Here is a 26,846-nt window from a genome sequence, read left to right as displayed (position 1 = left end):
TTTCCTGTGGTCATGTATGGTTGTGAGAGTTGGACTGTGAAGAAAGCTGAACGCCGAAGAATTGATGCTTTTGACCTGTGGTGTTGGAGAAGACTCTTGAGAGTCCCTTGGACTGCAAGGAGATCCAACCAGTCCATTCTGAAGGAGATCAGCCCTGGGATTTCTTTGGAAGGAATGATGCTAAAGCTGAAACTCCAGTACTTTGGCCACCTCATGTGAAGAGTTGACTCATTGGAAAAGACTCTGATGCTGGGAGGGATTGGGGGCAAGAGGAGAAGGGGACGACAGAGGATGAGATGGCTGGATGGCATCACTGACTCGATGGACGTGAGTCTGAGTGAACTCCGAGAGTTTGTGATGGACAGGGAGGCCTGGCATGCTGCGATTCGTGGGGTCACAAGGAGTCGGACACGACTGAGCGACTGAACTGACTGACTGACTGACTGACTGACTGATGAACTGAATGAGCTAAACCTACAGCCTCAAGAATTTGATAAAAACAAAGTTAAAGTATATATTCAAATTACAGTACACCAGGAAGTACATTCTTTGCAATGATTTCAAGTTAAGATATTATAAATCATTTTTAGATATCAATGTAAAATGTTCACGGGGCCATATGTTTTTCAGACTTCATTCAGGATTACATATGCAAAGAGTTTTGAAGATCTGCACTTTAACCAACAACCACCTCAAGCAATTTAAACTCTTCATTAGGAAACACTGCTGTACATTAACTACAGCTATAATTAACTATGAAAAACATCCCATTTAAAAGAAGGATGGAAAAGAAGGTAACATCTTAGTAAAAATTCATATTAACTAAGCTAACATTTTTCTTCTGTTGATTTAATTTTTTTACTCTTGAGTCTAATCAACTGTGGGTTTCTCCCAGTTATATATAGAATTTGGCCTGAGGGCATACTAAATCTTTCCATCTCTGCATCTTTCAGCCTTTTTGTTTATGCTGTAGGTGGGAAGTGGTTGGTGTTTAAACTCCATTTTCCCCATATTTAAGCCTATGAAGTCTATATCTGTGCCCCCACAAGACCAAAACTTTCTGATTACAGTTCTCCTGCTGGTGGTTTTCCCTCCTTCACTAAATATCAATGAAGAAAAAGAGCAGTTTTTCCAGACTCCAGTGGATCCCATGACTGTTTGGACCCCATGAAAAACAAAATTATAAAAGCGCTACTAACTCTGACCTTCCCTCTTCCACCTCGTAGGAACTTTTACCACAATATGATGCAGAATTCATTACTAAGGTTTGATTCTATTAAATTGCCAGACAGACTTACTGACCCAGAGCCAAAATGGTTTTTCTACTACCAAAATTTTCCTTCCTGTTTCTAATAATTGAAAAAGGTTGAAACATATAAAGAAGTTGTAAATCCTTAGCAGCACACTTTTCTCCACAAATATACCCTCTAACCCATTAATTAGCAGCCAGCTGGGAGCAACATCTAGCCAGGACAGAGAGACCCCTGAGAGCAAGAGTGAAAGGGAAGAGGTGGCCACCAAGGGCCAAGGGAGCTGTTTGGAGAGTATGCCAGGGCCAAACTTCCTGTTGTGCAAGCTTACCTCTGGCCAGCCCAGTCCCTGAGGACAAGGCCCTCTTTAAGCCCCACATTTAGCCTGGCATAACCTTGGTTTGGGGAGAAATAGCAAATTCTTGATATGCATTGGGAGTAGAGGGTTAATTTTAATTTCATTTTTCTTTGTTTAATATTTATTGTGGATCTGGATTGTGGGCACAACCCTTAAAATAACAAAGTGGCCCAACTCTATCTTTGAGTAAAGAAGAAAAAAAAAAAAAGAAGAAATCTAGCTTTCAAAAAAATACTATAGCTATAGATTTTGAAGGATTTCTCTTACTTTCTATTATTTTCACAGTATTTTCAATGTTATGGTTGTTGTGTCTATATTTTGCATTTATATCCTGTAGAGATTTTTTTATATCCAATGTTTGGGGAGTAACAACCCCATCTTTTTTTTTTTTTTTTTTTAAAGAAAATAGTCCCCAAAAGGTAACTACATGCTCCTTGTTGTGACAGGAACATTTTCTGATCTCATCACCTGATACTGCAAAGCAAGATAAACAATTGTTAATGATGAAAAGTGAAAGTGTTAGTTGCTCAGTTGTGTTTGACTCTTAACAACCCCATAGATGGTCCATAGAGTCCCAGAGTGGTACACGACTGAAGTGGCAAGCACATGCACATCCATGTGAGAAAAGAATCTTCTTTAAACCATCTCTTACTAATAACATTAAGATCACTGAGAATTCACGAAGACTTTGTCTACCCAAAGTCTCAGATTGGTCAGTTTTGAGACAATCCCTTACTAGTTTCTTTGTAGGAATAACCTTACATTTCAGTATCAACATGGACTATTGATAATTTTTTTGCAGCCTCCCTCCCCACCTCAAATTCCCTCAATTCCTCACTGAGTACTGCTAGATTGAAAACTTCTGGTTTCCCTAATCTTCTAAAGTTAAACTAAAGAATATTAAACTATACATGGTCTTTTTCAAAGCACAAAATCTAGGTTCTCTCTAAAGAGTAAGAGGAGGATGCATCAGAAGGCAAACTGCAAACCAGGGGACTGACTGAACATGGTAGTAGGATACAAGATGAATTATGGCCTGAGAAAGTAGAGGCAAGGAGATAACACACAGATGGGGAAGGCATTTATTTTGTTTGGAAACACAAACTTATTTGATGAACTTCTGATCAAGATCAGTGGAGGGAGTTCACTCAAAAGCAAAATCCTGCCCACCTAAACCACCTCCTGCCTCTGCAACATAATAGACAGAATGCTTAAGAAATTACGTTTAGAAGACACCTCCATGCTCCAAAATAAAATGGGTAATGTGGGAGATAAAATGATATATTTCTATGTGTGCATGGAGAAATAAGAAAAATTATAAAGTTAAATTTATATCTTTTGACTTGTAGAGAAGTTCATGTAAGTCATAATGTTTTTAATAGGATTCAGTTTCACAGAAAACAAGCAAACTAAAAAATCACTCTCTCTCTCTTTTTCAGCCTATGTGTGTGTGTCGGTGTGTGTGTGTGTGTGTGATGAACAAATCACATAGGCTTGGTCCCACTACTGTATAATTTGTGAGAGATACATATCAATTTTATTTATTAAAAAAAATTTTTTGGCTATGCCACTTGTGGGATCTTGGTTCCAAGACCAGGGGTTGAACCCCAGCCCTCAGCAGTGAGGACTCAGAGTCCTAACCACTGGATCTCCAGGGAATTCCCCATGTTAATCTTTTAACATGTTTACTTAGACAGATGGCAAGGATAGAATGGAGAGATGAAATTAGTTTTTGTTTATATAACTTTGTTTTGTTTCAGTTGTTAAACCAGCCTGGATAAATGCTGTAATTTGATAAGTCCCAAATTAAGGAAGCTGTAAAAAACTACGTGAGGCTGAGTTTCACATAGTTTCTAGATTTAGTGGTAAATTTTATACTGGTTCGGGATTCATTTGTAAATTTTCTAAATTTTATCTACTTATAAAAGTAATCAATATTTATTTTAGGAAGATTAAAAAATGCAGAAAAACCATGTACACAATAAGAGAATAAATATCATCAATAGTCCCAATTCCTAAAGAGAACACTATGAATATTTCAGTATAATTATTTTTGGTCTTTTATTTCTATGTGTGTTTTATGTGTTTGTGCATTTTTTTAAGTTGCATATTGTACATATTCCACTTTAAAAAACCTATCGAAAGCAAGTTTTCCCATTAATCAAATATTCTTCCCTAGCAGTGATTTAGTGGCCTCCCCGTATACTATAAGTGTCATTTAGGATTAGATTTGGCTATAAAAAACTAAGAGTGACTTAAACACAAAAGTAGGCAGATCACAGATGGTGAACTGGCTCCAAGAAGTCAAGGCTGGCTGCATAATTGTGGGGCCCAGTTCAAATTGAGAATGTGGGTCCTCCTGTTTAAAAAGTAGAGAATTCTGAAACCATGCCCCACAGGGTTAACAGAAACTGGTGACTAACAGAAATTCTTGAGCTTGTCTTATAGAACAGCAGGTAAGGGAACGGCTTGTTAAAAATCCCTCTGCTTGTAACCTGCTTTGCTGAACTGTTTTAATTATTTTTGACTCCTTAACCACTCTATAGATAACTCCTTGCTATTGTAACAGGGGATCAAGAAACTTAAGTTTTTCAGAAACCCGGAATCAACTCTTGTCCCATTTAAGCCAATGAGACTGGTTAACACCATCAACCCTAAAACTGGGCCTGCTCAAGTATCTGATAAATGACCATTGGATGTCAAAGGACCCAAAACTCCACCCTCAAATCATGCTGAATATCCCATTTTCAAACATGTATCTCATGAAGAAGCATATAACTCGGATATGGCTGCCCAAAATGCTGATTATCTCATCTTGTCCCTACATCCAGTCACCTTTCCCCACACATAAGACCACCCTGCTTCTTTTACCCCTTAAAAATCCCAAGCCTCTCGCTTTCAGGGAGGCAGATTTAAGATTCAGATTTGAGATTTGTTCTCTTGTCTCCTGACTTGGCTGCGTTATGAATAAGCCCTTTCTCTGCTACAAACCTCAAAGTCTCAGCATAAACTTGCTACTCATTGGGCAAACATTAAAAGTACTAAAACACAGAGGGGACTTCCCTGGCGGTCCAGTGGTTAAGACTCCTCCTTCTTCCCCATGAGGTATGGGTCTGATCCCTGGTTGGGAAACTAAGATCCTGCAAGCTTAGAATAAAGTCTCCTCCCACCCCCTGACAAAAGATTGTTTACTTATGAGATCTCTGTCTTAATTTCTTATGGAGTTTTTTATTTTCTATTTAAAGTCATCCTAAGTAACAAAAAGATTTAAAAAAATTAAGCTATTATTATGCATTTTACCCTTCATTTTATATTGCATAATGCCAACTTAAATGCAAATATAAGGGACTTCCCTGGTGGTCCACTGGTTAGGGCCCAGGTCCTCTGCCCTAGGCCCAGGTTCCATCCCTGGTCTGGGAACTAAGATCCTGCAAGTTTCTTGCATGGCCAAAAGAAATGTAAATATAAGAACATTAAATTGTTGCTCAAAGTGAAATCAATTGTTTTCATTATGTTTCTTTCTTTTTTATATAATTTAATTTATTTCTTTATTGTTGGTTGTGCTGGGTCTTCTTTGCTGTGTGGGTTTTTCTCTAGTTGCAGAAAGCAGGGGCTACTCTTTAGTTGTGGTATGGGGGCTTCTCATTGTGGGAGCTTCTCTTGTTTTAGAGCACAGGCTCAATAGTTGTGGCCCACAGGCTTAGTTTCTCTGCAGGATATGGGATCTTCCCAGATCAGGGATCAAATCCATGCGCATTGGCAGGCAGATTCTTTACCACTGAGCCACCAGGGAAGTCCTTTATTACATTTCTTGATACACACACCTTCTACTAGCGCTCTACCTTCAGCTTACTGATGAGTACGAACTACTGAAAGGAAAGGGAACTTCGGGTTATCTTCCCTTTTTCTTCGGTGTCATTTTCAGGATAAGTTCTCGACTATCCACGACTTCAACATGGCATGAGTAAGGAATAATACAATAGGGATCCTTGGTTTTCATGTTTCTAGGAAGCCGACGCCTTCTTTTTAAGTACCAAGTTCTGGTTCAAACCAAAAGCGTAACCTCTAAGGGCTGTCAGGGCCCCGGCTTTAACAGTTGTAGATGTAACACGCTTTCTTTGGACTCACTTTGAGTCTTGCTGAATTCTAGCTCATTGTGAAACCACAGGATTTCTGAGGTCATGGGGCTCATGTATATGGGGCAACAAGGACTAGCAACCAAGCATACTGCATGTACCCTCTTCTCACACACATGCTCCATCATTCTATCAGACCTCATTTACAAAGCACAAGTTCAAAGACCCAATTATTAAGAATTTGAGGATAGCGACAATAGGAAATTAGCCAACGCCGAGTCTTTCTGAGCAAGGTCCTTTGTAACATCACAGCTTCCATGCCCATGACGCCGGCATGTGTGCATTCCAATCTGCTTCAGTTGTGTCCGACTCTTTGCGACGCTATGGACTGTAGCTCTCCAGACTCCTCTGTCCACGGGATTCTCCAGGCAAGACTACTTGAGGGGGTTGCCATTTCCTTTTCCACATGAAGCTGGCATGCTCCACCAAGTTTGCAAGATGTGGATTTCTTTTCTCTTTTTGCTCCTTCATCCTCTGGGGATGTGTGGGGCTTCCATCCTCAATGTCACTTCATGATCCAAGTGAGCTGCTAGAGTCCAACACCAGAAGAAAGGAGAAAGGGAGAAGTGCAAAAGGATCAACTCTTCCTGAATCAGTGCTTTGAAGGAGTCTTTTCAGAAGCCCAGCTCTGCTTCTACCTCGCTAATCAGGACTTAGTCACAAGGCTACATTTAACTCACAGGTCAGCAGCTAGAAATGTAGATTTTTTTTTCTGGGTGCATTACCACCCTGAATACCTGGAATGAAATCAGGTTGTTACTAAAAAAATAAATAAGGTTAAAGGACATGGGTGGACAACTAATTGTTCCTGCCATGGCAATTTAAAGATAATTTATTTAATCTAATCTAACCTTAATTTTTATTTTTGTGGGTTGTTTCTGATTTTTCACTACTATTAACATCATTTTAAAACTTTTAAATTGCAATTTAAGTTTAAATTTTAAACTTACTCTAATTTTTAAAAAATATATTCCTCAACAACTAACAGAGGGGCCTTCCCTGATGGTGCAGTGGTGGAGAATCTGCCTGTCAATGCAGGAGATGTGGGTTCGATCCTTGGGCTGGAAGATCCCGTGGAGGAGGGCATTGCAACCCACTCCAGTATTCTTGCCTAGAGAATCCCATGGACAGAGGAACCTGGCCGGGTACAGTCCATAGGATTGCAAAGAGCTGGACACAACTGAAGCGATGCAGTGCACACTCATGCAGATGACAAAAAGCAAAAATGATATAAGCAACTTCTGAAGACTGTTGACTTTGTGAAGATCACTTCTACCTGAATCAATTTACTGTCACTATCTGGATACTTTATCATTTTGTGTTCATATTGTCTGTTTCTAATACTAACTATCAGGATGCTTTCTATACTCTTGTCTTAATGTTATTGAATTTCTGATATTGAGTATCTGGATGCATAGTGTCATCTTGAATTAATATAATCTATCTGAAGCTTGCCAGAATACAAAACCTAAGTGAGAACTAGCTATTGTTCATTTTCCCATTAGCATATGCATAGCATGTAATCAAGCTGTTCTTTAGTTGGTGAAAGCTAGTTCTCTGTTCAGTGCTAGTAAGTCAAGACTAAAATAACTTGAATGGTCTTAGTTCATGTTTGTTACATCCTTGCCAAGTTTATCAAATTATTTCCATATGAAATTTTAAAAGAAGAAAAGTTTTACTAGCCTCCAAAACACTTATTTGGAGTAAATAACTGTGAAAAAAAATTTATCAGCCAATTCTTAAATGACAACTTGTAATTTATTAAAAAGAACAATGTATGCATATCCAGATTCTAATGTGAAGTTTTTTTGAATGAATTTGGGTATAATTAAATTTCAGAATTGGAACCATTAAAATCTGAGTAATATGAGCAAACCGATATTTATAGAGTATCGTTCTACACTCTAACATTTTGTCCTCCCCATATAAATATCTCGGTACATGCACCATCTGAGTGTATAAAATTAAACTACCTGAACACCTTTAAAAAAGTAAATGTAAAATGTAAAATGTCTATAAAAAGAAATTCATTAGAGATTTCAAAATATCCGTAAGTGCTAAATAAGGCTTCCAGAAATCAGTGATTATGCTGAAACGTGTCACAAGGGGAACTGTTAACAAGTGTTACTTTGCCAATGGTAGGAAGATTGCCAACCTTTAATTGGCTTTAAAGTTGGTGTTCTATCAATGGTGTATTGTAAAAAGCAATAATGCCCACATTTATGATTTAAGCTTGAAATGGGAACTCTAGATTTGACTAAATGTGGCAGTATGCACTAGTCCTTCTAATTAAATATATTCAAATGCTTGCCTTTTAAATTTGATTAGGATGTTTATTATCATGTTTCTATTAACAGCAACAACAAAAGATGTTTGTCTGCAATTTACAATGTACAATGACCAGTCAATCCCCCTCTTGCAGGGCTATGTATTAACTGTTCTGTTTTAATGGAAATACCGAGAATGGCTCCATTGAAGCTGCTGGGCAGATGGAATTCTACTGAGTTTTACAAAAATCTGGCATGGCATCATTCTCTGGATTCTATAAGGGAAGGTGTCCACATTAATAAATACCAATGAGATATCATATTATTATCTTTAATAACAGAGTATATTACGCTCTGTCCCTTGGCTTCTGGATTTCTAACTGAATTCCTAATTTACCTACTAAAACTAATCCTCCAGCAGGGCATGAAAACTTGTGAATAAAATTATGTGAACAAACAAATAGAGAGTAAACTTCCAGACCAACCATTAAGAGGGGAAAATTCCAACAGGAAAATCACTTTCAATATTCGTGAGGCTTCAGAGAGTGGGGAAAAGATCCATTAAGGATTTCCCAGGGAATGTTCAGTATAGTATTTAGTTTTCAGCTGATTATGTGTGTGTGTGTGTGTGTGCACGCGCGCGCTCAGTCATGTCTGACTCTGTGATCCTATGGATTGTAGCCCCCCAGGCTCCCCCGTCCTTGGACTTTTCTAGGCAAGAATATTGAAGCGGGTTGCCATTTCCTACTCCAGGAGATCTTCCTGACCCAGGGATCGAACACTCGTCTCTTACATCTCCTGCACTGGCAGGTGGACTCTTTACCACTGCCACCTGGGAAGCCCATTCAGCTGATTACTCTGACTGATTTGTTCTACTGACTTGAGTGGTTTTGTGGATTAGAGAGAGTTTACAACTTTTCTGACTCTTGCAGACTACCAATTCATCAGACTGCCTTTCTATACCAGTCATGTATTTTCCATTCTCCTCTTCCTGCTACTCCCTCTGACATCGCACACTCTGTATTTTAGCTCATTGGGCATTAGAAACCAGCAAGACACATGCAGTGACCACAGCTATAAGCCCCCATAGCAGACACTGTTGGCTGCCTTCCCAAGGTCAACTTCCTTTCCCTTGTCTTCCTGGCTGGCAGAACTATCTCCCACAGCAGAGCAGAAAATACCAAGTATTTGCATTCTCAGCCTCTCTTACAACCTCAGTTCTGGCCTGTGATGTAAGGGGAAGTCTCCTGGGAATTTCTGGGAAAGAAGAAAAGAAACAAAAGTTTCTCCCCGCCTCTCATCCCCAGCTTTTTTTTTGTTTTTTAATGTGATTTTGAGATCCTTGGTGCCCAGGAGACCAACTTGTGACAAGGAGGATAAAGATCAAGAAACTGCAGGAAAGTCAGCTTAGAGCTTTCTGGACTTCTGTTGTGTGATAAAAATAAGTTATTTTTAAAGTCACTTTTAACTTTACTTCCACTTGGAAGCATCTTAACTAATATTTACTCAAAATCACATATAGTTTGCCAACACAAAGAGACTGGCTCTGAGATGATTCAAGTTGCCTTTCAGACAGTTTATAGTATCTACTTGGTTATTTCTCAACCCAGTTTCTTTGATGCAACAGAAAAGCAGTCTTCAACCAAAAGTGTACATGCCACTTATCGAGATTTAAGTAAAATCTAATTAGAAAAATGCAATTTTTCTCCTTGATACATTTACAAACATAAAGTAGAATGTCTGTGGACATAAAAATATGAATCTCAGAAAAGATATGTGTTTATTTTATCATTGTGGATAAAATAGCTTGTGGAATGCAAAATATGAAAAGATGAGATTCACAGCTATTAAGAACACTAAAAGTAATGATAAGAAATTAAAAAGAAAACAGGATTGACTTCCACATTTTGTTCATACAATTCACTCTCATATAATCACAAAAAACAAGAAATTAAATATACATATTTAAACCTGGGATTTTGAGTTGATCTCAGGAACGTTAGCAAATGGAATCTTCTGCATCTATTCTCAGCTAGAAAAACTGGCAAAAAAAACCCCCCTACTGTTTCTCACAAGCATCACAATTATTTGTTTAGGCAGAAGAACAAAACGTAGAAAGGATGTTAAATGTTTTGGGGGGGTTGACTTAGAGATAGTTCCGTCTATCCTGAGGCTGTTATTGAATTAATTTGGAGGGTAAATATAACACCTTGACTAAATCACCTTGTCTTATATTCTCTCTCTTCATAGCCTGTTCTTTAATATGGAAAATATCATTGGGAGTACTGGATCTCCCTTGTGAGCTTGGAAAATCTGAGTTAACCCCAAGCAATCTATAATCTTTTATCAGTTATGCTTAGGCTCAGCTGTGGTTAACAGCTTAATAAAGGCTTAAACATATTCACTGTTTATCATCTCTCATAAAATAAGGTACAAAATAAGGTAGTAAGTGAACACATTTGCAACTAAAAGATGAGTAAAGAGTCTGACATGACTGGCTGACTGAGCAACAAGTTCTGAAGACTGAATGCATAGCATAGTGATTATAGTCAACAATACTATATTACATACTTCAAAATTGCCAAGAGCCTATGTCTTAAATGTTCTCACCACAAAAAACAAATGATAATTATGTAACGGGATAGAGGTGTTGGCTCAAGGTATGGTAGTAATCATATTGCAATATATAAATTATCAAATTAACACCCTTAAACACATTAAACTTACACAATGCTATGTTGTTGTATGTTAATAATTTTTAAAAGTCTGGACATGTCAATTTAGGGCTGGTGTAATGACTTCACAAAGTCATCAGGGAATCAAGCACTGCCATCTGCTGAAAAGTCATTTTACAAGAGGAGATTGGGAGCCGGTATCTACTTAGAAGGGCTTCTCAGAACCAGCAGATTTCATGTTGAAGGCAAAAGTTAATTGGTTCTTATGAATGTCAGAATGATCTCCAGTGGCCTGCTCACTCACCAGAATGATTAAGTAGGGAAAGAATGAACTCTTAGCTGGATATAAATGTGCCTTGCCTATTCTAGCCATGTTTAGGGCAGATGATGCCTTCACACATAAGGTAGGGTTATATAAATAAAGTGTTACATTGACTATGTATTTTATTCATATTATTTTTATGTTGTGCAGGTGAGTTCCTAGAATACTTATTCATGTGTATATTAATTGCATTTCTAAAAACTTTGCAGATTTTAAGACACAATTTATTAGTAAATACAGTCTACAACAACAAGTAATATTTTCCAGCTGTGAGCATATCAATTCATCCTTCCTTGATACTTTCTCATCATACATTTCAGAAATGCATTCTCAGTGTTTGGCTGGGAAAGCTTCAAGATACTGCTAAAATAAAATTATTGAGCATGAATGTGATCTTCCTATTATAAAATATAAAATTCCACACGTAATGACAGCCCATTTACAGAGACAAACTAAAGTTTTATGTAGGTAACTGAGAAATAAGTGATATCCCCACATATTATTTCTCTAGTGTTGAATAAGTACTTTGTGAGTGTATGCAGGCCTTCTGGTTATTAAGTAATAATCAATTTTCCACTAAAGACAATATATGGCTTTTATGCATCTAGGTGTTTTTTTGGTCATTTAAAGCTTACTGCTTTACTTTTAGCTTTTGCATTCTAAACCACTGAAATAGTTTTATGAATTATGTCATAAATCTTTACATCACTCCCTGGAGCTATATTGGAAATCAGTCATAATCTTTGGGGAACATAAGGTTAATGTAATGTATTTATATTTATTAATGTAAATATTCATGTATTATATGTAAAATATACACATACCCTGAGTATGCTAAATTCTTAACATTTTTACATAGATATAGGTTAAGTAACAAAGCCAAATAAATGAGGATAATTTATGCAATTTTTGCCATTAGGGTCTCATGTGTAAAACTTCATGTTTATGAAGGTCTAAAGACACTGATGATTAAATTTATATTAGACACATGCACAAAACACCACTATATCTTTCCTGTGCATATAAATGAATAGAAATAATCTTGAAGAATGGATGCTTAATTAATAACAATGAATACTTCTGGGGAAGTAGGACTGGGAGCGGCATGTAGATGGTTTTCTGAGAGGACCTGAACTTTATCTACAATATATACATCATTTATAATTTTAATAATTAAAATAGTTTTTTTTACAATGAAAATGTTTAATGCAATTGAGTTTCCTGTTTGCCAAAGAAAATTGTTAGCAGTTATTTGCCAGGAGCATCACCTGAGTCCCTGTAATCTTACATCAGTGCTTGTGACCCTAGTCACCCAGTACATGATTTATGTAGACTTTTCCCACCACAAAGGAAAGGGTATTATAAAGATTGGTTCTACATTGGCTTGCCTACACATAGATAATGACCAAGAAATAATAACTAACACATGCATCCCTTAAGGCTCTGCTTGCAGTTTTGTTATGAATAATAATCTGGGTTTAAGAGTATTTTACGACTGCTTCCTTTCCCTTATATTAATATGCTCTCCCTGGCCCTTTTCTACCTTTATTCTTTTGGTACTTTAGGTTTCAGATTTGGAAAGCACTCTGGGGACCATCTAGTTCTTATCTGGTGTGTAAATTTTCAATGAACTTCTCAGCCTCTGGTATTATATGCAAACCCATTGCAAAGACTCCCAATTGTTCTGCTTAAACCTTATTCTTTGTTCTTTCTTATCCTAGTTTCCAGTGTCACAGAGCTAACTAAACCTCAAAACCAGGTGAGCCAGATTCAGAAGCTCAATGCACCGCATCCCACTGGTATATTTTAAAGAGCCTTGGCCACACCTGCTATCCATGAACCATTCATTGTTCAGACAAGATGGCAACTTGAGGGACATTTAGCCATCCTCTGCCTGTGGATCCACTTATTTAACAAATAGTTCAGTTCCTACTATGCAGCAGAAATGGCTTTATTTTGCAGAAGGGACTTTGTCTGGAAACAAAGAGGGCTCCAGCTCTAATACATGAATGTAAAATGTAAATCTATTAAGAGTTGTTCAAATTATTTGCCCTTAACCGACAGGTTTCCGAGAATAATAAATGCAGGGAAACTCTGCTTAGTCATGTGACTGGAAATGGCAATAAAAATGGACAATAATTAGGAAACCAGGTCCATAAATGTGTCATTTGGACTGCTATCTAAAGTGAGTAGGTTTATCAGGGTTCAGCGTAAACAGGTGACTCACAAGTTTGAGAGCCACTGGTTTACAGAGTAGGTTCTATGTGGGTGAAATACTATGTAAAAGAAAGTCCCTTTTGATCTTTTGATATAAATTGTCCACTTAATTGATCATGTAAGGTAATTGTGATATTATAAACATGTAATGACGCTGTTGGCCATTACTTATTGTGTCTGTGGTACTGTGGGTCAGTGTCCACCCTGAGTACTTAACATTCATTTTCTTATTTAATCTTCAAAGACTGTTGGGGAGATTTCCTAATTATCATTCCATAAAGAATGAACCGAAGCTTGGAAAGATTAAGCACTTGCTGTTAGTCATTTAGTACTGAAGTCTGAGTGTGGGTCTTTCTGACACCTGGCTGGAGATGAGAAGGGTGTGGTTTACCTGCTCAAACATGAGCCGTATGATTTGGGGGAAAGTGTCATGAGTAGCTGACTTTGATCAAGCCTACTACCTGGATTTTGGAAATGAAGATTTCCTTCAGAGAAGAGCTGGATGGAAATAGTCAGCTAATCCTGGGATGTAATAATGCGTCGTCATACTAAGGTCTCACGGTCTAGATGCCAAGTTAGAACTTTAAGAAGACAAGCTTCACCTGTGAGTGGATTGATAAGTTTGACCTGGTTTGTTCAAATTAGTAAGGCAACCTGTCAGATGCATTCAGGTATGAGGAAATAAACCTTGTCTCTCTGCGAGGGTAGAAGGTATGTGACAAAGAATGGAGAGAGGAAACATAAATATAGAGAAGGAAGACAGTGATGGTTGGTTTTGAAACTGCCCAGCATTGTTTTCCTGCACTGAATAATGGTAAAAAGAGTAAATGCTTTCTGAGTACTTACCATATGCAAGCATTTATGTGAGCACATCACAAGTATACCAAATATGCACAATATAGATGAAAAAAAAAATAAGGCTCAGAGAGGAGAAGGAATTCTCGTAAAGTCACTCAAGTCTGTCTGACTCAAAAGCTAAGGAAGTGTACTATTTCTTAATCTATGTAAGCATCCCCCGTTGTTCAACCAGGATGTATTTCAAACCCTCCTTTGACAAGGCATGCAGATAAAGGTCTGCAGAGAAAGTCTGTGGATGATCTGAAGCAAATTTCTCTGGGCAGGACTCTGAGAGAGAGGGTAAGCACAGTGGTTGAAAGCCTGACACTGTCTAGCTGTTGTGGGTTTCGAAACCTGTACTTTGTTAGCCTGACTATCAGGCTTTGTGTTTTCTGTGCTTGTGTCTCTTTGTCTTCCGTCAGGTTCCTTTGGAAAATACCAACCTGTTTTGCTGAGCTGAGAGAAACAATGTTCTTTTGTTCAGTCCTGAGCCACAGAGCAGGGAACAACACTTCTCTGTCAGGGTGGAGGAAAGGATGGAATGGGATGGAGGCAGCCTGGGGAGAATGGTGAATATCAAAGTGAGAGAAGCCCGAGAGGGAGCCCCATGTGCACACATGCACTCCTGGGTCCTTTGCTCTTCTGTGTGTGGTGGCAAGAGGGAGAGAAGGGAAAAAAGGCAAATGGCCTTTTACTTACTTAAACTATTGTCCTCCCTTGACTGTGGCTGTACTCTTTGGAACAGGCGTCCAATAGAGCATATACAGGGGTTCTTTGGGGGTCTCCATCATTGACCTCTCCACTGTTTATTCCTCTGACTTGGGATAAATTAGCCTGATGTATGCTGAAGTCCATCAATTCCTTCTTTTCTCCAATATGGCCCTAAACTTGTTGCTGGTGTCCTCTTGCCCCACAAGGAGACTTCTCGAGTAGGGTACTCACAAGATAGCTCCAGCCTGCCTATCTTTTTAAGAACTATTTATTTATTTGGCTCCACTAGGTCTTAGTTGCAGCATGCAAGATCTTCAGTCTTCATCGAAGCATGAGGAATTTTTAGTTGAGGCACGTGGGATCTAGTTCCCTGACTAGGGATGGAGCCTGGGCCCCCTGTGTCAGGAGCGTGGAGTCTTAGTCACTGAGTGTGGAGACTTCCTCACTTATCAGGAAAGTCCCAAGCCTGATCATATTTTTCACTGTACACTTTGTCAAGGAAAAATCCTACATCCTTGCCATGCCTGTTGGGAATCTGACTAGTTAAAAAAAAAAAACAAAAAAAACCTGTAGTTTAATTGATGCTATACCGGCTAAGTCTAAAACTGTGCCATCTTTGAGTACATTGGCTATACTACTTTAGTAAAGGAGCAATTTACTCCTCGACTATCCATTCTGTCCTCCTTATCATCACACCCAATGTCTTTTCCTCTGGTCAAACAGATACAGAGGGCAGATTATCAATTTCAGGGCATAATCATAACTTCAGCTGGAAATCATCTCCCTTCTTTTTGCAGGCACTTCCCAAATGTATGAGTCTCCCTGTGGTTTTTTTAGTGTCCTCCTCCCTTGGGTTGGGTGGGCTTCCCAGGTGACTCAGTGGTAAAGAATCCACCTGCCAATGCAGAAGCCATAGGAGATGCAGGTTCAATCCCTGGGTCAGGAAGATCCCCTGGAGAAGGAAATGGCAATCCATTCCAGTATTCTTGCCAGAATAATCCCTAGGACAGGGATTTGCCTGGGGTTGCAAAGAGTCAGACACCACCGAGCACACAGGCAGCGCACACCAGTTGGGTTGGGTAGGGGATGGGCAAAGAGGAAGCAGAAAGAAATCATGGTAGAGAGAAGGAACTCACAACCCTGGTATTTCTTTTAGATGCTTTGGTGACAGGGTGATAGCTGGAGAAGCAATCTAACCCTTTTTTAGTAAGTTCGTGGGCCCACATCAGAAGATTTTTTCAGAACTGAAGGTGGAAAGTACAAGCGCTTATCTTCCTCACTTTTAGCACTGTTGTCAGCTTTGGGGTTTTCCCAGTGAGCAGAAGCAGCAGGAAAAGTCTTAGTAAAGGTTCGATGTGTTTTAATCCAATGACAAGGGTGCAGAACTATGCTTCTTGCAACCGTAGGTCAATATGGAACTAAAATGAAATAGGGCTGACAGTCCAGCCCATAGTGGCTATTAAATCAGTGGCAGCCATTATAGCTCAACAACCTCAAATTTTAAACCTGTAGGGCCAATTCCAGAATTCATAAGATTTGGGGTTTTAAAATGGTAATTTTATGTATTATATAGCACCCCCAGGGTCTCTGGAGCAAAACCCTCTAATCAAGTACATTAATACTTCTGCAGTAAAACATATAAATAGTCACAGTAACCGGTTTACGTAAAGACTTTAAATAACCTAATGTCAATGCAGGTAATGATTTGCCACTAAGTGAGTTCAGATCTCTATAAGGTTTTGGCATCAAATGAGTTGTGAACAAATTGTCAGCTTTTAGAGTTCCTTAGATTTCAGTTTCTGATAAAAAGGTTGTGGACTTGAATTAATAATACAAAGTGTTTGTCCTGGGAACTGAAAACCAAGTCACTAGACTCACTGCCTACTCCCAACAATGCATCATTGATCTAACCCTTTACAGAAGAAACTGTGCTTCATTTGACCCATTCGTGTTTTACCTACTAGCCGAAAACAATGCCCTTTCTAAGTGCGTCAATTGTTCTACCTCTCTCTGGCAAAAGTACTTGGTGTGTAGCAGACAGGCCTCTTGGATGACTGTAACACTATAGAAATTTATTAAATGGTGCCCTGCTGCTTAACAAGCACTAATACAATTCTGAAACATGCCTAATTATAACCATGGTGTGTCAGGCACAAGGCTGAGTTCGTTGGAAATTCTATCCACTTTAAAGAGCATAGAGTACACCCTTAGTTATTAGTCCTTTTAAAGTATTACATTCTGGCTACTGTTGCTTGATTATACACACCGTGGACTTTGACCAAGCTCCTTCTACTATTGAATGGCTGATTAAAAAAAAAAGTTTTAATAAAGGTAGAATAAAAACTATAAATTTAATCTAGAGTCTTCAGATTTCTTACATTTATTGCTGAACTTAAGATATTTACTATCAATTAATTGACTTATTTAAAATAATACACTGTAGAAATCTTCATGTTAGGCTAAAAATATTTTTAGTATAACTTATTAGAGCAATAAGAGGTATTTTTAGCACAATGTCAAAAATGTCCTAGAGCTTTAGAATTGAAAGCATATGTACATAACTTCTGCATGTTTGGCATGAAATGTAATTTTTAAGAAATACATGGGATGTGAAACACTTAATGCAGAATAGTATTTATTCCTGTAGGAAAGGGAATCCCATCTTCAAAAGTTACATAGGTGCCTACATAGGTATTGATAAATAAAATTTTATTCTTTGAACTGGATTCAAGGTAAGTGGGTATTTATTATTATTTATATTTTTGAATGCCTGAAATATTTCATGATAAATATACATGTACAGTTTGCATTAATTTTTCTAAGCTAGGGCAAAATAAGCACAAAATGTGCTTCTGTGTCAAATATTTTGAGAATGATGAACTATTTACTATTTAGCCAAACTTTTATGGATTTGCTTCTTGATGTTTCTTCATGCTCAGCATTCTTTGTAGGAATTAGTTGGCAGATAAAAGGGAAGGCCTGCAAATAAAGTGTCTGTGGAAAATGATTCCATTTTGAATATGAAGTGTGACACTTTATTCTTAGAGGGAGGTTGAAAGCCACTGTGATCACACTCCTGCCCCTTCAGTCACCTCTGGCATTTCCCCTCTAGCCTTACCTTTGTATGTTGCAGAAGTTGGTCATTTGTCTTGCCATCTGCATTTTTGGTTCTGTGCTTCCTTTCTCATGGAAACTATTGAAAATAAGGCATCATTATTACACGAAAGAGGCCTTTCCCAGAATCCCAGTCTTTCTCCCATAAAAGTTTATATGCAAAAAAAGCCAGAGTCCACATTAGTCAGCCTTAACAAGATGTGGGAACCTAATCATGGTTCTGTTTGGTATGCAGAAAAATCTTCTTGGAAGCAAATGCTAAACAAACATATATGAAAGTGCTTATTTAGCACTATTTACACAAACTTCTTACATTTAACATTCTCATATTAAAATTTTGGGGGGCAGGAATTGTGCTTCCGCCATCTTTCCAGCCCTCAGTCAGACGGGCGCAGAAACGCTTCTGGAAGTAACATTGCGATGGCTGCCCAAAGAGAACCCCAAGTTCAGTTCAAACTAGTTTTGGTTGGTGATGGTGGTACTGGAAAAAACTACATTCGTGAAGCGTCATCTGACTGGTGAATTTGAGAAGAAGTATGTCGTTACCTTGGGTGTTGAGGTTCATCCTCTTGTGTTCCATACCAACAGAGGACCTATCAAGTTCAATGTATGAGATACAGCTGGTCAGGAGAAATTTGGTGGACTGAGAGGTGGCTATTAGATACAAGCTCAGTGTGCCATTACAATGTTTGATGTAACATCAAGAGTTACTTACAAGAATGTGCCTAACTGGCATAGAGATCTGGTACGAGTGTGTGAGAATATCCCAATTGCATTGTGTGGCAACAAAGTGGATATTAAAGACAGAAAGGTTAAGGCAAAGTCAATTGTCTTCCACCCGAAAGAAGAATCTTCAGTACTATGACATTTCTGCCCAAAGTAACTACAGCTTTGAAAAGCCCTTCCCTGGCTTGCTAGAAAACTGGTTGGAGACCCTAACTTGGAGTTTGTCGCCATGCCTGCTCTTGCCCCACCAGAGGTGGTCATGGACCCAGCCTTGGCAGCACAGTATGAGCACGATTTAGAGGTTGCTCAGACAACTGCTCTCCCGGATGAAGATGATGACCTGTGAGAAAGTGAAGCTGGGGCCCAGCTTCAGAAGTCGAGTTTTATAGGCAACTGTCCTGTGACGTCAGTGCTGCAGCGTGTTTGCCACTTTATAACATAGCTAAGCAGAACATGTGCTTCATCTTTGGATGCTGAAGGAGATGGATGGGCTTTGGACTGAATGTTGGAGTTTTAAAAAAAAATACCTTCATTTTTTGGAACCTGCATATTTAGGTGTTTTGGAACACAGTTGTTTCCTCCTTGAGTTTCAAATACAAGACTGCTATAGTCACATGACAGTATTGAGAGGGGGAATCTTGTTTATTTCTGTCATTCCCATTCCTTTTCATTTAGAATCAGAATAAAGTTGTATTTCAAATATCTAAAAAATAAATAAATAAAATTTGAGGGGAGTGGGAGGGAAGTTCAAGAGGGAAGTTCAAGAGGGAAGTTCAAAAGGGAGGGAATATGTATACTTAATGCTGATTCATGTTGTTGTATGGCAGAAACCAACACAACAGTGTAAGGCAACTATCTTCCAATTAAAAATCAATTAAAAAAATAAAATTTTGTTTTCCTTTTAGATACTGTCCCAGTAGCTATATGACATTCTGTTATGAGTATAGTTCAGATAAGAAAAGTCTTTAATATCATGTACATATGGGTTGGGCTTCCCTGGTAGTTCAGCAGTAAAGAATTTGCCTGCCAAGGCAGGAGATGTGGGTTTGATCCCTGGGTTGGGAAGATTCTCTGGAGAAGGAAATGGCAACCTATTCCAGTATTCTTGCTTGGAAAACTCCATGGACAGAGGAGCCTGGTGTGCCTACAGTCTATGGGGTCGCAAAGAGTCGGACACAGCTTAGTGACTCAACAAAACAACAGTTCAGTCAGTTCAGTTCAGTTCATTCGCTCAGTTGTGTCCGACTCTTTGCAACTCCATGAATCGCAGCACGCCAGGCCTCCCTGTCCATCACCAACTCCTGGAGTTCACTCAAACTCACGTCCATCGAGTCAGTGATACCATCCAGCCATCTCATCCTTTGTAGTCCCCTTCTCCTCCTGCCCCCAATCCCTGCCAGCATCAGAGTCTTTTCCAATGAGTCAACTCTTCGCATGAGGTGGCCAAAGTACTGGAGTTTCAGCTTTAGCATCATTCCTTCCAAAGAACACCCAGGGCTGATCTCCTTTAGAATGAACTGGTTGGATCTCCTTGCAGTCCAAGGGACTCTCAAGAGTCTTCTCCAACACCACAGGTCAAAAGCATCAATTCTTCAGTGCTCAGCTTTCTTCAACAGTTATGTTTGCAATAAGATTGTTCTTAGAATCTTGGGAAAGTATGTTTGTTTTTCCAAAGAGCAATATGCTAAACTGGAAATCCTCAAACAAGCTCATGCTTTTCAAAATCGGTTGCTTTGTGAAAAGGACATCTAGGTTCTGTTGCTGGCATTTACCCTCTGCCTGTGGGCTGGTCTTTGTGGAATGAACAGCTTTAAGGCCTGCTGACTTAGTAGCTATTTCTCTTCTCAACCTTAAAAGAGATGTGGAGAATACCAGGAGGGGAGCCAAGGAAGAACAAGAAGTCAAAGACTGCCAAGAGTGCCCGGAAGACACTGTTGTCATATTAAACAGGGCAAAGGGAACTAGGAGCATGGATTCTGCAAGTTCTTTGTGGTTTGGGGAATGAAGTCAGGACTCTGGTTTTCTCAGTTCTATGGACTGTAGCCTGGTCAGTTTCATATGAGTGTGCATGCCTAGTCCTGAGAAGCATGGGTCTACAGCTATCAGGAGCCGAGAGTAAATTCTGCTCTATATACTATTCTGCTCTAAATTTGGCTCTAAATACTGCTACTATATAAGCAATCCAAAATTATGCTCTTCAAAGCATGGGGTGGTTACATTACCTCCAGGAAAAAGAGGCTCCATGTTCCATAGGGGAAAGCCCTTCTGAGGAAATGACATTTGAGCAGAGACTGGCATAAATCAAGGAAGTTTGTTATGTGGCTATCTAGAAGAACAACATTTCTGGCAGAGGTAACAGCATGTACAAAGTATATTCTGAGACAGAAGTACATTTACCTCATTTGTTTCCTTTTTATTATGGAAAATTTTAAGCATACACAAAAATAAATAGAATTGCTTAATGAACCCCATGTATCTATCACCCTGCTTCTATACCTCCAATCAATTTATTAGTCTCCCTCCACATATTGGATTATTTGAAAGCAAATCCAAGACATCAGATAAATATTCAGTATGGATTTATAAAGGTACAAACACTTTACTTTGACTTGATGCTACATTGTTACCACACAAAAATTATCAACAATTCCTTAGTATCATCCAGTATTCACTAGTGTTCAATTTCCCCATTGCTAATTGGTTTGTTAAAGTCAATTTTTAAATGAGGTGATCCGGAATGTCTAAGAATAGCAAGGAGGATAGTGTAGCTGGAAAGAATAGAACCAAATAAACAGCAAATCTCAGCCCATTAAAGTAAGTGAAAGAAGGTGAGCAGAGGTTAGTTACCAGGAGGAAATGAACAGGCTGATCCTGGCTGGCGGGGGTGCACAAGCTTCTGTTTGCGCTTGCCCGGTTTGCCCAGTTCCAGAAGAAGCCAACTAGAAGATGAGATGCCCCACCCCTGAGGTCCTTGAATTCTTTGTTCTCAGACACTCCTCAAAGTGTCCAGACTGGAGAGAACACCAACTTTTGTGCTCAGCACTAAACTGGGAACCTTTCTACACCAGCTCTTAATTCTCACAATAACCCTGCGAGATACGAATTCTTACTTGTAAAACATGAAACTAAGGCTCAGAGAGGTCAAGTGTCTGGTATGGTGTAGAGAACAGAATTGAGCACTGGCCCTGTGGCTCCAAAGCTGGTCTTTGCTTTCTGATATTATGTATTATATATGGATTTGTTTATTGTCTGTATCGTCCCCAACCAGAATATAAGCTCCATAAGGGCAAGGATCTTGTCTATTTTATTCACTGTGATCTTCCTGGGCTTAGAGAAAGTACCTTGAGTTTAGGAAAAATACCCGGCATGTAGGAGAGATTAAAAATATTAATTCAATGAGTAAAGTACATGTTATATACCTTGAATCTCACGGGAAATGCTTTTACAAGGATTAACTCTACAAATTTCAGGGTCTTCGTGGTGCAATATGAGACTTCCCACTTTTTCTCTACTTCCTTCAGTTCTTGCTACATCCACAGCACTGGGATGGCTTGGAATGTCATCACGGGTGGGCAAGGTGAAGAAAGCTCTGAATTGATCCCAAATGCGATATTATTTTATACCTACTAGACTGGTAAAAAAAGAAGGTCTGAAAACATCAAATGTTAGTGAGGATGTGGATTAACAGGAATTCTTATATGCCACTGGTGAGAATATGAATTGATACAGTCACTTTGAAAAAGCTTGGTACTAGCCTCTAAAATTGAACTTTCTTGACTTAATAGTTCCATCTCCCACCCCGGCACTCCCAGACCTTATTTCTAGAGAACCCCTAACTATTACCAACTGACACATTTACAGCAGCCTGGTTCACAATGGCAAAAAAATAAATAAAATTTAAAACTCACTAAGGAACCCAAATCTCCAAGGACTTTAGAGTGAATTCATAAGCTTTGCTATCATCAAGTAACAATACAGATGAATCTTTGAAACACATTCTTGGGTTTAAAAAAAAAGAGTAAACAAATGAAGTTATAGAAGACTAATTCAGTATGATATTTTAATAAAAAACAAAATGATACACAATTTAAAGATACATGCATATGTACCACAACTACTTTGTTGTTGTTGTGAGTTTTACTTTATTTAAAATTTTTTTATTTTATATTGGCTGCTGCTGCTGCTGCTAAGTCGCTTCAGTCAGGTCCGACTCTGTGCGACACCATAGACAGCAGCCCACCAGGCTCCTCTGTCCCTGGGATTCTCCAGGCAAGAATACTGGAGTGGGTTGCCATTTCCTTCTCCAATGCATGCATGCATGCTAAGTCGCTTCAGTCATGTCCGACTCTGTGCGACCCCTATGGACAGCAGCCCACCAGGCTCCTCTGTCCACAGGATTCTCTAGGCAAGAATACTGGAGTGGGTTGCCATTTCCTTCTCCAATTTTATATTGGAATATAGCCAATTAACAATGTTGTAATAGTTTCAGGTGTACAGCAAAGCAACTCAGCCATACCACAATTACTTTTTAAGCATAGAAAAAATAAAACACAAAAATTGAAGATGGTAGCTATCTCTGAAGAGGAGACAGACGAAAGAGGTTGGAGAGGAACATATGAGTAGATGCAAAAAAACCCACCCAATAATGTTCTAGTTCTTAAGTTTGGGTGGTGTGTTCATCACGGCTTACGAAAATACTTCACATTTCAAATCTTAGATATAAACGATGTGACTTCTTTTCTATGTATTGGCTATCAAATAAGTGCAACATCAAGCCAGCCAGGCCAGGATGGAGCTGTGTGTGAAGGCACTGTCTGTCACCCTCACAGCCATCTGCTGGCTGCTGTCAGGGGTGTACTCGGGGCATCTGGAAGCTGTTGTTTACTGCACCATGGGTACCAAGAGGTGAGGTGAATCTCATAAGTGACAAAGAAAACATTCACTTGAACTTGGAACTCCCAAGTACACATCCAGTAATTGCGCACCAGAGAGAAGACTTCATTCAGAGAAAGCGTAATTTATTTGTATTTAAACATTCCTTTACTGTTTGACAATGTGGTGATCCCACTGAGAGGTACCAGGAATTCAAATGTGTTCTTTTATAAACACTTTTCTTCATGCCCATCGTGTTGTATAAAGCTGCCAAAGATCACGCCTTTAGATTCACTTAGGCTCTTCTCCACATACAAGGAGGTACGCAAATGCTCAACTGCACATGTGGAATTAATGTGTCTGATAACACTTGGCCTCATATGAGAAAAGTCACTAATTTCATCACTCTTTCTAGAAGTTTCAGGAGTCCTGGCAGCTCTTGCAATATATAAATGGGGGTAACTTCATTTATTCTAATTAAGTGTCAGAAATGAAAATCAAAAACACACATTAAGACTTTTCCTTTAATAAGGAATGTTAACAACATGTGACCTTAGCTGTGTGACAGAGACAGTACTTGTACTGCAGTCTGCGGTGTCAGACTCATGTGGAGAGTATTAAAAGCGCTCTGAAAAGGAAATTTCTTCATTATTTTTAATGATAAGTTTTAGACAAGAAAAATCTATAACTAGGCTTACTTTCTTCCTAATGAAGATTTATAAATCACCCGGAAGATATAATCAATGTAAATAAGCTAGTCATTTAGACACTTTGGTTTTTTGGTTTATATTTATAATGAAAGTGTCTTTATCACATGAGCCAGACAATTGCTAAATGTCTACCTTACTTTCATCAGATAAGACACAGTGTCAGTCATTGCTCTAGGCTACAAGGCAATTTTCTTACAAAATTAAAAATAGCTTTTGATTAACCAATTAAATAAGGCTGTGTGTTTTTGTTAGTCGCTCAGTCGTGTCCAACTCTTTGCAACCCTATGGACTGTAGCCCACCAGGCTCCTCTGTCCATGGAATTCTCCAGGCAAGAATACTGGAGTGGGTAGCCATTCCCTTCTCCAGAAATAAGGCTGTGTGTATATGTAGATTATACACACCACATATATGGACTTCCCAGTTGGTGATAAATTGCTGGACTTGTGCAACCAGCCCTGCTCAGCTCTCTAACTTTATAATGTAGCTCTGAGCCTAGGAAATGATAAACTCTGACATCCCCTGTCTCTATCTGTTCCTTAAGCTGGTTAAAACTGAGACCAACTACTTATGTGCATTTGGAGAAACCCAAAGGGCCTGCATCTTTGAAGTCAGGGACATAGTTCTATTCATCCTGGTATGTTTAGCACCTCAGAACTTGGCCTCAGGTTAGTACTTAATTAGCAATAGTTCCTATATTTATCACCTCAATTATTAGGTAGAAACAATAAAAGAAGGACCAAATCCTGTGTATTCGTGTGTATTTTTAAAATTATGTTTAAAAATGCTGGACACACATAATCAAATACAATATATTGTATTGGAACTTGGTTTGAAAAAAAAACAAAAAGAGGTAAAAAAAAAAGGCATTCTTGGGATATTTGGGGAAATCTGAATGGGGCCAGATATACGAGGATACTGTGGCATTATTATTTATTTTCTTAGGTGCTTAAAACGAACTTTCAAATATTCAGCAAACACACACACACACAAAGCAAATATAACAAAATATTACTAACTGGTGAATCTGGGTGAATGGTATGCAAGTATTCATTTTAGTATTCTTTTAACTTTACTATATGTTTGAAATTGTTCATAATAAAAAGTTGGGAAGTTTTTTAAATTTCAGAGGAATATTCCACCAACACCTGAAATTAACGCTATGTCAACTATTAAAAAAAAAATCACACACACACAAATACATCATCCGTCAGTGTTCTTGTTGTTCTTCAGTTGCTAAGTTGTGTCTGACTCTTGGCGACCCCAAGGACTGCAGCATGCCAGGCTTCTTTGTCCTTTACTATCTCCCTGAGTTTGCTCACACCCGTGTCCACTGAGTTGGTGATGCCATCCAACCATCTCATCATTATCTGTCACCCCCTTCTCCTCCTGCCCTCAATCTTTCCCAGCATCAGGGTCTTTTCCAATGAGTCAGTGCAAAAGGTAACCAAAGTAGTGGCGTTTCAGCTTCAGCGTCAGTCCTCCCAATGAGTATTCAGGGTTGATTTCCTTTAGGACTGACTGATTTGAACTTTTGTATTCCAAGAGACTCTCAAGAGTCTTCTCTGGCACCGCAGTTCAAAAGCATCAATTCTTCAGAGGTCTGCCTCCTTTATGGGTCAACTCTCAGATCCATACATGACTATTAGAAAAACCATAGCTTTGACTATACAGACCTTAGTTTCCGGTAAAGAAACCAACTCTGGTTAATTTAGGAAAAAGGTCTTTATGAAAAAGATAGTGGGTAGCTTACAGATTTGGGGATGGCTTGAAAATCATAGTATCGCAGATGTCCTGTGAACTCCTCACTCTGTTCCCCTTGGATCTCACAGCTGGTTCTGCCACTGATGCTGCAATGGCTGCCTTGTCTTCCTCTGGAGACAGAATGTAGCTGCCACTAAGCTGCTGCCTCTGCTGCACCAAAATGGATTCTGTAAGTATCTGATTGGGGTAACCCATGCCCTGAGCACAAGGGAGTCTGAGAAAGCACAAACCTTCCATCTCAGTGTCTATAGTGGAATGCTTGGACTGCTCCATTAGGTGAGGATTCTCCAGAAATAGTGAGTTGGTTCAGATATTGGTCAGTGAAGAACAATAACAAAAATCAACTGCTTCTGTAGCTGATATAGAAGTCTATGTTATTAAAGGTGAAAGCTACACTGCTTCCCGGTAAGTTAGTCAGTCAATTATGTCCAGCTTTTTGCAACCCCATGGACTGTAGCCCACCAGGCTTCTTTGTCTTGGGATTTCCCAGCCAAGAATACTTGAGTGGGTTGTCATTTCTTTCTCCTGGGTATCTTCATGATTCAGGGATCCGACCTGGGTCTCCTGCATTGCAAGCAGATTCTTTACCACCAGGTAAGCTCACACTCCTTCCCAGAGGAAGTCACACACCTTCCCATCTCTTTCAGAATTTTCCACAGTTTATTGTGATCCACACAGTCAAAGACTTTGGCATAGTCAATAAAGCAGAAATAGATGTTTTTCTGGCACTCTCCTGCTTTTTCGATGATCCAACGAATGTTGGCAATTTGATCTCTGGTTCCTCTGCCTTTTCTAAATCCAGCTTGAACATCTGGAAGTTCATGGTTCACATATTGCTGAAGCCTGGCTTGGAGAATTTTGAGCATTACTTTACTAGCGTGTGAGATGA

General features: G+C 39.0%; 1 pseudogene; it reads left to right on the top strand.

The window, feature by feature from the left end:
- The first annotated feature begins 18,307 nt into the window (after positions 1 to 18,307).
- LOC112577642 lies at positions 18,308 to 19,337 on the top strand (annotated as a pseudogene).
- The last annotated feature ends 7,509 nt before the right edge of the window (positions 19,338 to 26,846 follow it).

This window comes from Bubalus bubalis, chromosome 8, assembly GCF_019923935.1.
Source record: "Bubalus bubalis isolate 160015118507 breed Murrah chromosome 8, NDDB_SH_1, whole genome shotgun sequence".
In the NCBI taxonomy this organism is placed as follows: domain Eukaryota; kingdom Metazoa; phylum Chordata; class Mammalia; order Artiodactyla; family Bovidae; genus Bubalus; species Bubalus bubalis.
The sequence above is the reverse complement of the archived record's forward strand: the minus strand, read 5'-3'. Positions and strand labels throughout refer to the sequence as shown.